Consider the following 13,419-nt stretch of genomic DNA (forward strand, 5'->3'; position numbering starts at 1 on the left):
AATGTCCGTTTTACGGGAAAAAATTTGCGCCAGATTCAGGATGACGAGAACTACACGGTCATTTAGGTTCCACACTGATCCAACAACTTTGAATTTTGAGCTATTTTTTGTGCAGCTGATCATTCCTCCCCAATGGAAGCCTTTTGGACCCCAAAAGATCACTTTTAGTTGTCTAGTAGCTGAGGGTACAGTTCCCTTACCTTTCCAATCTCGATCCATTTGGGTTTTGAAGGATTTGTTCCTTTGAGCCCCACTCAAAGGTAGTCCACACTCCCTCATTTTGAAGACCTTGTTCTTCTGTCAAGGATGGTGTCTTGTTGTAGTTCATCAAGGTATTTAGGAGAGAAACCTTTAATGGATGGAATTTGAACATTCTCTTGATTTTCAATCAAAGTAGGCTCATATAACCTTAAATTTTCCACATTAACAACATCATAAATTTTAATATATGAAGGCAAATCAACCCTGAAGGCATTGTCACCAATCTTTTCCAGAATTATGAATGGACCATATCTGATTGGTTTTAGCTTTTTACCTTCTCCTTGGAGCCTCTCTTTGATAATGTGAAGCCAAACTTCATCACCGACTTAGAACTTGCGATATACACAATGCTTGTCATGCCTTGTTTTGTACTTGCCTTTGCTCTTTTCAAGTTCATCTTCCACTGTTTGATGTACGATTTGGAGTTGTTCAATGAACTCCTTGGCTTTGTCCATGTTACCATCAATAGAAACATCCTTCTTACCAAGATGATACAACACATTATGATGCAAATGGTAAAAAAATTCCTCTACTTGATTCCTTTGACTTAAGCTTGAATGTACTTCTTAAAAGTATGTATTTTGCTGATCATAACTTTCATGCAAAACAAAATGATGCTTGAGGAAAGTAGTTACACAAACAATAGGCCTAGAAAGTATATAAACAAACTTGTCGCTTATACCTTTCTTATTTCTTTTGATCAAGTGGAATAGTAGAAGAAAACCCATCCAATGAAAGTGCCTTTATCACTGTAACTTAATCACTGCACCATTGAAAATTTCTGAATGAAATGAAATGGTCTTACCATGTTTCATAAGGATTGTGCCCATGGCATAGCCGCATACATCAACCTGAAACTCAAATGGCTTTTTCAAGTCTAGAAGAGCAAGTATAAGGGATGAATTGATCTTTTGTCTCAAAGCATCAAATGCCTCTAGTTGTTTTCCTCCCCACTAGAAGACCTTTTGCACAACTGCCAATGAATGCAAAGGAGCTATAATAGAAGAAAAATTAACAAATTTTTTCCTCCAACATTGTACTGCTCCCAAAAAACCTCTTATCCAGATGACTATCTTGAGCGTTGACCAATCCATAATGGCATCAATCTTGGATATGTCCAACTTCAGCTCACATTCTCCAATATTATGGCCCAAGTACATCAAAGAAGTTTTACACAACTCATACTTTGACATATTCAATACCAAATGTTCTTGACTTACGACATCAAGTACTTTTCTCTCATACATGACATGTTCATAATAAAATTTTCTGAAAATGAAAATGTCATCTAAGTAGAATATCATGTCTAGAGATGTCTTCAATACATCTTTATTCATATGCATGAAAGTAGTAGGAGCATCAAAAAGACCCAAAATCATAACAAGCCATTCAAAAAATCCTTACTTGGTTTTGAATGTCATCTTCCATATGTCTTCTTCAACAACTCTACTTTGATGATAGCCCCTCCTTGAGTCCCATTTAATGAAATGATTTCCATTCTTCTTGGGCACCAAAACAATAGGTGCACCACATGGTGAAGGAGATGGTTGGATGATCCTTTGGTCAACAACCCTTGGATTTCCTTTGTTATTTATGCACTTTCCCTTCTTGACACCTGGTGTATGTCAATGTTAGGAAGAATACACTTTTCTTGCAATGGAATTTCATGTTGGATTCTCCTCTTGGGATGAAATCCCTTTGCTTTTTGAAACACCTCATCATCATGGTTAACTACATCAACCAAATCAATTTTGAATTTTGAATTACAACCATCAAACTTTTCATAATCAACATCATTATTGGTTTTGATCATAAGAAGCACTAAATTCTTGCTTGAATTCACTAGTCTTTTCATTTGTCGTGTATTAACTAATGAAATATTTAGTTTCTTGCGATTAGATCTCACAATATACTCCACACCATCATTGAACAAGTGGTACTTATTTTCATGGCATTAGAAGATTTCTTTTCTATCATAGAGGTAAGGACCACCCAAAACAATTCCTGAAATATCAAGCGGTACAACATCTAATTCAACTTCATCAATGAAGTTTGCTGTGATTACAAACCGAAGAATACATTTTCTTGTAACCTGTAAGTTTGTGTCCTTGCATATCCAACCCAATGGATATGGCTTGGGATGTAAAATGGTTTCAAGATTAAGTTTCTTGACTAAGTCTTCAGATATCAAGTTGGCTTGAGACCCACTATCAAATAGTGTGTCGATTTTTGTATGTTTTGAGATTACCCTCACATGAAATAATTCAATCCTTGTTTCTTCATTTGGAGTGCTAGTGTGACAATTTTATATACTAGTGCTAGCAATGGATAATTTCTTTTGCTTTTATACCCATGGCTGTAAGTTTAGTTTCATCTCGTGAATCGGATCCCAAATCCTCTTGAATGATTGCAGTTGTCCTTTCTTTTCCTTTGTTATTGAGTTTCTTAGGCCTCATCTCAAGATGAAGCTTCCAACAATGAGCTTCATCGTGACCCTCTTTGGAACAATGTTTACATATTGTTTTCTCTCCTTCCTTTTTAATGGATGCATTTTTCTTTCCTTTGAAACCCTTTTCTTTTTCTTTACCCTTAAATGGATTTTTACTACCCTCTTCTAGAGTATTTTTTCCTCTTGCCTCAAGATGAGTGGCTTGTAGACACACCTCATCTAGATTATTGGGATTAAACATAAGGATAGTATACCTAAGGTAACTGTGTAAACCCCCTATATACTTCAACAACATGTCTTGTGATTGAAAAGCTACACCTAACATTAGAGAACTTCTTCTAAATTCTTGGGTGTAATCTTCCACGTTTTAACATATAAGATGTCTAAAGTTTCGCCAATTCATGGTGGCTTTCTGCATATATGCTAGAGGGTAAAACTATATTTTAATTGCAGCAATTAAATAAGACCAAGAAATTGAGAGCTTACCATGTTTTTTTTTATCTCTTCTTGTGTCTTGGATTTCCACCATACTAGTGTTGCACCCTCCAGCCTCAAGGAAGCTAGCTGAATCTTTATGTCATCATCTTGAAGGTTTTGCATTCTGCAATAGACCTTCAACTGACGAACCTAACTGTGAAGATTCTATGCATTCACTTCACCATTATACATGGGCAGTGAAAATTTAACATCAAGTTTTAATAGGGGTGTTTTACCAGTTCCTTTTGCGGTATGCTGATGAGTATGAGTAAGGGTTGTATTAGTGGAAGAGGGTGAAGATGCCTGTGAAGATGAAGATGAAGATGATGGTGGAGAGGGCGGAGGTTTACCTCTATTTCCATTACCTCCCCCTCCGAAAGAAACTTCTCCTTTTAGAGGCTTGGAGCTTTCACCCTGCAGTTTGGTATTCCTCTCTTCATAGAGGACTTTCATCATCTCTGTCATGTCAAAGAAAGCCTTCCTAAAAACCTTCTCATCCTTTGCCATATTTGCAAGCTCTCCCTCATGTGACATGCTTACTAGATCCTCAACTGCAATTTGAGGTAGAATTGGTGGTGGAGATTGTGGAAACCTTGCACTCCTTCTCCTTGACCCAACTTCACGACTTTCAACCAGCTTCCCTTCTCCTCTCTTGAGCTTCAACCTTGTAAGTATCACATCCACTTGCAAACAATTAAATCCTCCTTGCACAAAGAAAACCAAGAGCTCTCATACCAAACTTGATCTGAATGGGAAAATTAGTTTCGTTGTACTAAATTCCTCTTCAGAATATGTAAAAGTGCTTAAGGATTCATGAGGTTAATTGCAAGTTTTACATGAGTTTTTGAGTGTTTTTATGTAAATTGCATGTACAAATTAACATAAACAAATGACTGAACAACAACATATAACAGACATGAACATCACCAAAACAATATCACAACAACACATGATGAAGGAGTTCACCCCTCTTGGGCTACATCTCCTTGGTCCAACTTCCAATGGCTTGGCCCTCTCTATTATGCTAAAAAGTGTGAATACATCAGTTTACAATGCTCAGATAGCTCTGAAACCTATTCCAATGGCTCCAGAATGCCCAAAAATGCCTGTCTAGCCTCTTTCTACTCTTGATTTGGTAAAAAATTGAAGAAGTTATGGCTTCCCCAAGTCTTTCTGCTAATCGCACCTCAATTTCCGTGAAATCCAGCACCATCCTACAAATTCACCCCCAATCCTGCTAACCAAGCACCGATTTTGCCTAATTCTGGGCAAAATTGTTAGACACATTAAATGGACTATAACGCCTTAAATCCAAAATTTTGGGCCACATGGCGGCCATGTGCCCTAGGCTAAGGCCAATGGCCTACCCCCGTCGGCCTGGCCCCCGCTCCGCTTCGCTGGTGGTCATGTTGGGTGGCGTGTCCAAGGGTTAGCCCCCGTGGCTGGCCCTTATCCCATATTACTCAACACTTAACATTTAAATAGGAGTCGACAATCATATATATTAAGAAATAAACATGTGGCGTGTTGGTAGGAGGCTTGGACTTGTGCTTGGAGGTTGTGGGTTCGACCTCCGCTGCTGCTGCCCAGACCTTAAATGAATTTTTGGTGGCCCTTGGGTTGCTATGTGGTGGCCCCTGGCTAGGCCACGTGGCAACCTGTGGATGGCCACCAACCATTGAATAGAACTCATCCAAATGCACGCAATGACAAACTGCTACTTGGCATCACGTGATTCGCCGAAGGAGGTTGTTGACTAGTCAACCCTACCAAGTCAACATACACAGTTAGCGCTACGTCAGCAGTATGAACTGCTGAATGAGCTGTCACATTTTGTAAAAAATTGTCTGTCTAGCAAAGTGAACAAAACATGATTCTGGGAGCATATGGTGTCTGTTTCGCGCGAAACGAGTTGCGCTGAATTCAGGATGATGAGCAATAAGTGGTCGTTTAGGTTCCACACTAATCCAACAACTTTGAATTTTGAGTTATTTTTTAAGCACCTGATCACAAGTTGAGGGGATTGACTATGAGGAGACCTTTTCTCCTGTAGCAAGGTACTCATCCATCAAATCAATCCTTAATTTGGCTACACAGATGGGGTGGAAGATCCACCAGATGGATATGAAAACAATATTCCTCAATGGAGTTATTGAGGAGGAGGTTTATATCGAGCAACCATATGGCTTTGAGACTTTTGATCGAGAGTCTCATGTGTGTAGACTCAAGTGATCATTGTATGGTCTCAAGCAAGAACCCCATGCTTGGTACACCAAGATTGATAGTTATCTCACCAGTTTGGGCTTCACAAAAAGTGAAGCAGATGAAAACCTCTATCATATTTTGGTAGAAGGTAAATTGATGATTTTATTTTTTTATGTTGACGATTTGATTTTGACTGGTGATGAGAATTTGATCAGACCTTGCAAGGAGGACCTTGCAAGAGAGTTTGAAATGAAGGACATGGGCCTCATGCACTACTTCCTCGGATTGGAAGTATGGCAAGGTGATGGGGAACTATTTGTCTCTCAGGGAAAGTATGCCAACGAGATACTTCAGAGGTTCCACATGGATATGTGCAAACCCATGGAGACTCCTCTAATGACCAACTAGAGGAAGGAGGATGCCACGTCAGGTGAGGAAGTGGATGCAACTGTTTATCGACAGTTGGTGGGTTCACTCATGTATCTTGTGAACACATGATTAGACACATGCTTTGCAGTCAACCAGCTGAGCCAATCTAATCCAAGTGGATATTGGTGGCCACCCAAAAATTCCACTTGGACCCCCACCACTGTTTCTTTCAGTTTTTTAGTTTCCTTAATTGTAGCACAATTTACTATTTTTAGTAGTTTTTCAGGTCCTAAAATTCTGGGGCCGTTTTGAGGCCCTAAATGACATTTATGTTTTTTTGGCAATCTACCGCCAACGATTTTCTGTCTAAAATTGTCCTTTCCATTATAGTCCTTGGAGAAATCTTTCCAATGGATTATCATGTGCATCAAATGGAGATAATATGACCAAGTCGCGACCCTGGCAAGTTAGTTGTCCAACTCACCCCAATGAGGCCCATAAACTCTTGGTGTTACATCTCCTCGAGTTAGGTTTTTGGTTGTTTAGGGTTTTCTCTTATTGTTCAATAATAAAAAAGCCTTTGAGCCTCATTGTAATGTAGTTCAGAGGCATGTAGCCACCACATCTCTTCTCAGAGATAAGCTACCATCGGCCTAGCTAGTTTATTTCCATTTTTGTTTGTAAGCATATTTCAACATTTTACATTAATGAAATGAAGTGTTATTTCTGCTGCATCTCCGTGTTTATGGTTATCACTGTAATTTGTTGCGTTCCTATTTAAATCCATATCAGTGGTATCAGAGCAGTCTGCTCTTTCTCTGTTTTTCATTTCATGTCCACAATGAGGTCGGGATATAAGGAGTTAGGGCTTGAACTAGTCAAACCTTTGCAAGACCAGCCTCACAAATCCTGACGACCTCCCATAGCGGATGAAAAGAAAAACGAGGGGGCAGGAGATCCTATCAAATTCTTGCTCGAAGAAGCCCTCGAGCGACAAAGGAACGCGATGATGGACAACTTTGCCCAGATCCTTCAGTGGCTACCCAGGGGCGACACATCTACTTCCAGCAGCTACTCTGGAAGCACCACACCCTTTAAGGTACAAGTTAACTTTGACATTCCCATATTTGAGGGTCAGATAGATGCAGACGTTGTAGATAAATGGTTAAATATGCTAGAAGGGTATTTTTCTGTTCATGATTTTTCCGGCCAGGAAAAGATTACTTTTGCTCTTCTCAAAGTTGATCCCCACATCAAGGATTGGTGGGAAACCTACTGTGAGCAGAAGGATGAAAGCACAGCCTCTCTGTTTTCAGCCACACCGACTTGGAATTCATTCCGGGCTATCATCAAGGAGAAGTACTACGTTGTCGGAAGCTATGAGGATCAATACATAAAGTGGACCACACTGCGGCAGGAAAGAGACCAAGACGTGTTGGAGTTTACCAATATTTTCCATACTCTTTGCAAAAAGTTGGGTATCAAGGATTTGGAGCAGCATTTGGTACTCAAATATTGCGCCTGCCTTCACAGGTACATCAAGGATGAAATAGAATTCCTGAACATCTCCTCGCTCGGCACGACATACCAATATATTGTCAAGATCGAGAAAAATTTTAAACAGAAGAAGCGAGACTTTGGATCTGTGAATCTGAAGCAAGGGAAAGGCACCCCTAAACCGCTGAACAAAGGACAAAGCCAACACAAGGTGGGCCAAGACAACCCATCAAAGCCACAAGCAAAGAATAACATCGCGAAGCCAAAGAAGGACATGGGAAAGTGGTGTGAGTTCCATAAGAGCTCCACTCACAACACAAGTGAGTGTCGAGCCAAGCAGTCACTGGTGGCCGAGCTAAAGTCTTTCGAATCAGATGCATGTTCTGACTTTGAGTCAGAACCTGATAAGGGGAATGACAAAGGGAAGAAGATTATCGATGCGGAGTCCAACGCCACCATTGCCACCACGAAGATCCAGAAGGAGGAACCCAAAGATCTAGAGGAGGAGGAGCGACTCTTCCACTCCCAAATGTGGGTAAAGGGCTCCCTGCTATAGTTCATTGTCGATAGCGGGAGCCAAAAGAACCTCATTTCGGCAGAGGTTGTGAAGTGGCTAGGCTTACCAACCAAAACACATCCCCAACCATACACCATCGGGTGGCTTCACCAAGGACGAGATCTTCACGTGAGCCAACAATGTTGCCTTCTGTTATCACAAAATCGTGTACTAAGGGCTGCTACTTAGCAAGATCTCATGTAACTATTTCAAACCAGGCTTTAGACTAAGGCTTAGCCTCCTTAGTCAGAGAGGGCTCTCTCACAGATTTTTGATATGAATTAATAACAAGAAAAGATGGCTAACTCTTCAAACAGTTCATGAAAATAAGCTGGTTGGAACAACAAAATAACACTTCTTCCATTAGGCTCATGGAGTCAAACACCTCTGCAGTAAACTATTGACTACTCAATCATGGAAGCCAAGGCATATAATGTTTAAACACTCAGAACATTTCTCAAAAAGAACCTCAACTCATAAACATACACAGGAAGTCTGAGCACTAGGTGAATTCAGAGTGATTGCATGTCTATTGAGCTGTAAAACAGAAAGGATAAAGACAAAACCATATATATTCTGAGCCTTTGAACACAAGATGAATCTTGGGAAGAAAAAGTAATCTTTCTATTACTGTCAAAAGTCTTTTTACATTAGCCAATATAAAAACTCTGTTTTTTCATAAATCTCCAACCTCAATTACATCAGAGTTTTCACTATATATAGGAAAACAAACTAAACTACTTTGAGTCTCCTCCTCCAGCATGAGGGGAGCTCGATTCTGCCTATGATGACACCTACTTACTTTTAACTAACTATTAATTACAGCTGACTATTAATTGACAGCGCTGGACTCCTAAAACAATTAAAACTCTAATTCTACATCATGCTGGAATGGCATTTATTACAACCAAGATGGTGCTCCTACGAGAAAAAGGAGAGAACAGGCTCATTCTTTGACAAGTGGCTTCTCTTAGTTTGGCTGTGATAGGTGTCGATAGTTGCTTGCTGGCCTTTAATATAACATGTTTCCAACACCCTGAAATATAGGAAACTGTTCCTGTTTGTCGGTCTTTGATTTGCCTCAACATATTCGAATCCAAAGGAGTATGCTTTATCCTTGCTTTTATCCTTTAACAAAAAGAGCGGGCTGCCACATCCTGGATGTGCTGTAGGCTGTATTGATGGACAGGTGTCTCTCTTTCAAATTTCTCGGTCATCTCACCAACATAGCTGTTCTGCGTTTAAAATCACCACCTACAGCAGTTTCGTAGCGCGCTACGAAACTGCTGTGTAATTTCAAAAACACAGTCTTCTTCCTTGCCTTTAAAAATTCACTATGCATAGTTGATGCTTTGGACAAGGTTATGAGAACAACCTGTAAATGAGCATGGTTAATAGCCTCAACCTTTCTTTAGGATTCATCTATTCTTCCTTTAGTGCAGTCTCACAGCCACACTCTGTACTGTCTTCATTTTCTGTCTTCATAGATCTGTTCTTTGTAATCTCCTAATTTTAATTTACAAGCAGAATTATTCGTAAATATCTGCAACTTGGTCTTCCTTAAATGATTGCTCTTCTCTTCATCAATTTCTTCTTTCTCCCAGCAAATGTCAAGATAGCGCAATGCCTTTCTGTATTTTCTTAAAGCCATCTTATAATCCCCTTTCTTGTAATTTTCATTCCCAAAACATTTCGCAGAATCTACTGTATTCCTCCACCATGAAATTTCTGCAGATTTCTCATCAAGATCAGCTGGCCAGTCTGGATACAAATCTCCATCTTTGAAGAAATTAGCTATTCCATCATCTGATCCTTCTGGGATCTCCCCACAATCTGAAATTACAACATCTAGAGAAGGGTGGTCACTACCTTCTGTGGGAGTATGCTCAATGCCACGCACAACTCCCATGCCTTTAATTACCTTCCCAAAGACAACATGCTTTCCATCGAGATGGGAGATCCTTGTTTTTGTGATGAAAAATTGAGAGCCATTTGTATTAGGTCCAGAGTTTGCCATTGACAACATTCCTCTGCGCTCATTTTTCAGTTGAAAGATTTCATCATCAAACTTTAATCCATATATTGATTCACCCTCTGTACCATTTTGAGCTGAGATGTCTCCACCTTGTATCATAAAACCTTTGATAACTCTATGGAAAGGAAGCCCCTTGTAATGCAGGGGGGCGCCAGTATGAGGGCCAATGCCCTTTTCTCCTGTGCACAAAGCCCTGAAATTTGGTCATATCCTCGACAAGTTCCTCGAGACTCTGCTGATCTATGACATGCCCCTTCTCCTGCATCTGCTGCGATCACAACGAACAAAGAAATCGAATGCAGTGAAGAAAACTTCCAAACGAAGTGCCAGAAAGAATTCCAACTGATGCTCAAAACAGTGATTCAAGCCCGTGAACGCTCTAGAGTCTCGGTTGAGCCCTAATTTCTTGATCTCTTCTGTGAAGTCTATTTTCAATTCCAGTTGGATTGTCGCAACATTGCGAGGATGGAATGACCGCAGATTGGTATCAGTTTGATCCTAAGTTCCTTGCAGAGGTTTCTGCGTAGATTTGCAACAGTGTTCGTGGAGTAAATAGAATAGCTTATGTCATAACCTCGAAACCTCCATCAACTGTAGAGTGAGAGTGATATGCATGAAATGGATTGAGCGGCCTTGAACGCTCCTACTACAACAGGACTGTGCAATGTTAACATCTGATATATGCAAATTCCATCCATTCAAAACGATTCTTACTGGATTTCAATTGGGATTGTCTTCGTCGATGACATTTGGACGGTGAAGACAATTAGAATCACAACAAAACAAGTTCTGTAGACTTATTGAAAGCCTAATTTCTCATATAGAAAAGAGTGTGATCTGCTAGATGTATTAGGATGTATGCTGCCATGTGTTCATTACCCTGCTCGGATGCGTGCCATGTGTGCACGTTGCTGTCGTTCAATCCTCAATGCAGAAACTTGACTCTCCACCCTCTTGTATTGGAGTTTGATCACTAGGAAACCCTTTATTTTCTTTTAGGAAATCGGATAAGTACTAGATGCAAAGTAAGAAATAAAAACGAGGCTGTGCAGAACTTGCATTAGCACCGCTAATGATTTCAATCTGCGTTCCAAAGTCAATATGACTAGCAAGCGCTCCAGCAAGCATGACATGATCCTTCTTTAGATCCAAGATCCCTCGCAACTTTTATACCCCTTTGCTAGCTTTGCAGAGAGTTGATATTGGAACTGTTGATAGGAATCTGGAAGACTGCCAACAACTGCTGCCCGATATCGACCTGCGCTTTCAACTTCTTCTGCCCACTCTCTAATAGACAGGGTCTCAAACATTTGCAAGGCATCATCTCTTATTTGTCTTGAGGGATCAACTACTTTGTAAAGTATAAGGCTTAGCAACCTCTGTGTTTCACATTTTGAAAGTTCTTGTTGCATGTGAACAGTTATCAACAATTTTGCAAATGTCTCGTTCTAGCTTCACTGCATCTACCGGAATTGTAGGGTCAATCTCCTTGAGACTGAAGTAGAGGGTGTTCACCGAAGTATCAGGTAAAGCCTCACCAGGATTTACCACAATGCCATCAGCCACAAAAGAAGTAATTCTTAAACATGATTCCTCTTGAAGATTAATCTTAATGGGCTGCAACTGAACAACTGAATGTGATGGACCAAAAGGCTCTTGTATGGCTCTAAACACTGCAGTATCAATAGTAGTAAGCACCATTCGGGCAAGAACCTTATCATCAGGTGAAAGTAAATTGGAAAATACCTCACAAATGATCCAGAGTGATGACCTGATTTATTGTTTGAACAAATCCCCAATTTCGTAGCACGCTACGAAATCACTCAAACAGGTAGCGCTGCGAAACTGCTAAAAAATTCATGCGCTGCGAAAACACCCTGTCTTTAAGCTAGGCTAAAAATTTTTGGCAACAGAATTTTCAGTGATAACAGTGGCTCCACTTGGGATAGTGTGCCCTTGTGGTACACTAAGAACTCGCAGGTCCAGTGCCTTATCCATTTATGACAAACAGAAATTTGCTTGACAAGCATGACTGTAGGAGAAAGAAAACTACTTCTACTGAAAAATGCTCAGTTGACCTTGAGCTTATTTGCATTTACCTCTACCTACCTACCCTAACAATTTCAACTTCTTTCTGCTCAATCAATATGAAATTTCCAATGTAGCCAATCCTCTGTTTTATCTGATATTTGATTTCTTTGACTGCATTGGAGTTCAGAGGCAATCTGATAGTGTGATGACCGCTGCCACTGAAATTGTCTCTGACTGCATCGGAATTCAGAGTCAATGTGATAGTGTGATGAACCCTGCCACTGAAAATGCCTCTGATCTTTATAGAAAGACTGAAAAACTTGAGGGTAAAACTCTTCCATGTAGTCAGCTACAGGATCCCAGAATACATGATCAGCTTGATTTTTCTTGTACCTTTCCGGCTGTGCAAACTGATCTTCAACAACAGTGTTAAGTTCCTCAATTGTGAAAGAGAAAGGAACCAGCATTGTCTCCTTATGTTCTGCCATAGAAAGCTGCTGAAAATAATGATCATGATAACACTCTTCATTTTCAGGCCACTGATTCTCAACCACACAAGACCCCTTTGATGTGCTATCCACTTTTCTATTTGACAAGCTATCCAACTGCTTTTCTGAATCATTCCAACAAACAATGGAATTTTCCTCACTATTATGATTATTATTTGGAGTAAGCTGCTGCAAGGAATTACAAAATTGAACAAGCTTTTCCTCTGCCTGAGGGTCGTAGAAGCTGTCTTCCAGCACTTCTTCTTGCTGTGTGCAATCAATTTCATCTTCAGAATACTGCTGCATCTCTTCATTCATATCAAGGGATGAAACATGGTTTTCACAAGTGAACCCCTGCTGCTCCTCATGCTGCGTTTCATGGGATGATATACTTTCTCCTTGGTGCTGAAATGCATTGTTATGGAGAGCCTCTAAAATTTCTTCATCCGTGAATTCATCATCATCATAACCATCCTCTAAATACTTAATAAGACTTAAAGAATGTCTACAGCAATCTTTAAGCATCAATAAGGAAGGATAACCTTCTTTATACATTTCACAGAATTCATCATGGAAATCAGCAAGAGAAGATAATGAACCATTCTCCAAACTTTTATACCAAGACCATGCTTTTCCTTCTAAAGTGGCCATAAACATCCTCATGAGACAATCCTCAGGGAAATGAACCTTAAGACTGCGTACATGCATATGAAACCTAACCAAATGAAGAGCAGCATTGTCCTTCTTTTCATCTTTGAATATTGGAAGATCATCTAACCAATCAACCTTTGGCATAGGATTTGGAAAACCAGGGATATGAGACCGATTCATAGGAGCATACCTGGCATTCATTCTTGCAGTAGAATCCATCTTGAAACTTCATCAAGCTACTGGTCTTCTAGCAGTGGAGTCACCTTACAATTTGTTATTTGATGTGTGGAGTCGCCAAGGTAGTTTTGCAGCCTCAAAAAGATGTCTGAGCTCTTTCTACCTTCAGAAGTTCAGCTTCATAATTTCGGGAATAAGTAATCATCAGGCTCCCGGCAGACGC

The 13,419-nt window shown here is 40.1% G+C and overlaps 1 pseudogene; it reads right to left on the reverse strand.

Moving 5' to 3' along the window:
• Positions 1 to 9,282: 9,282 nt before the first annotated feature.
• LOC149221199 (peptidyl-prolyl cis-trans isomerase CYP40 pseudogene) lies at positions 9,283 to 10,047 on the reverse strand (annotated as a pseudogene).
• Positions 10,048 to 13,419: the final 3,372 nt, after the last annotated feature.

This window comes from Pinus tabuliformis, chromosome Q, assembly GCF_031772625.1.
Source record: "Pinus tabuliformis cultivar Carrire ecotype Pingquan chromosome Q, CPIR1, whole genome shotgun sequence".
Classification (NCBI taxonomy): domain Eukaryota; kingdom Viridiplantae; phylum Streptophyta; class Pinopsida; order Pinales; family Pinaceae; genus Pinus; species Pinus tabuliformis.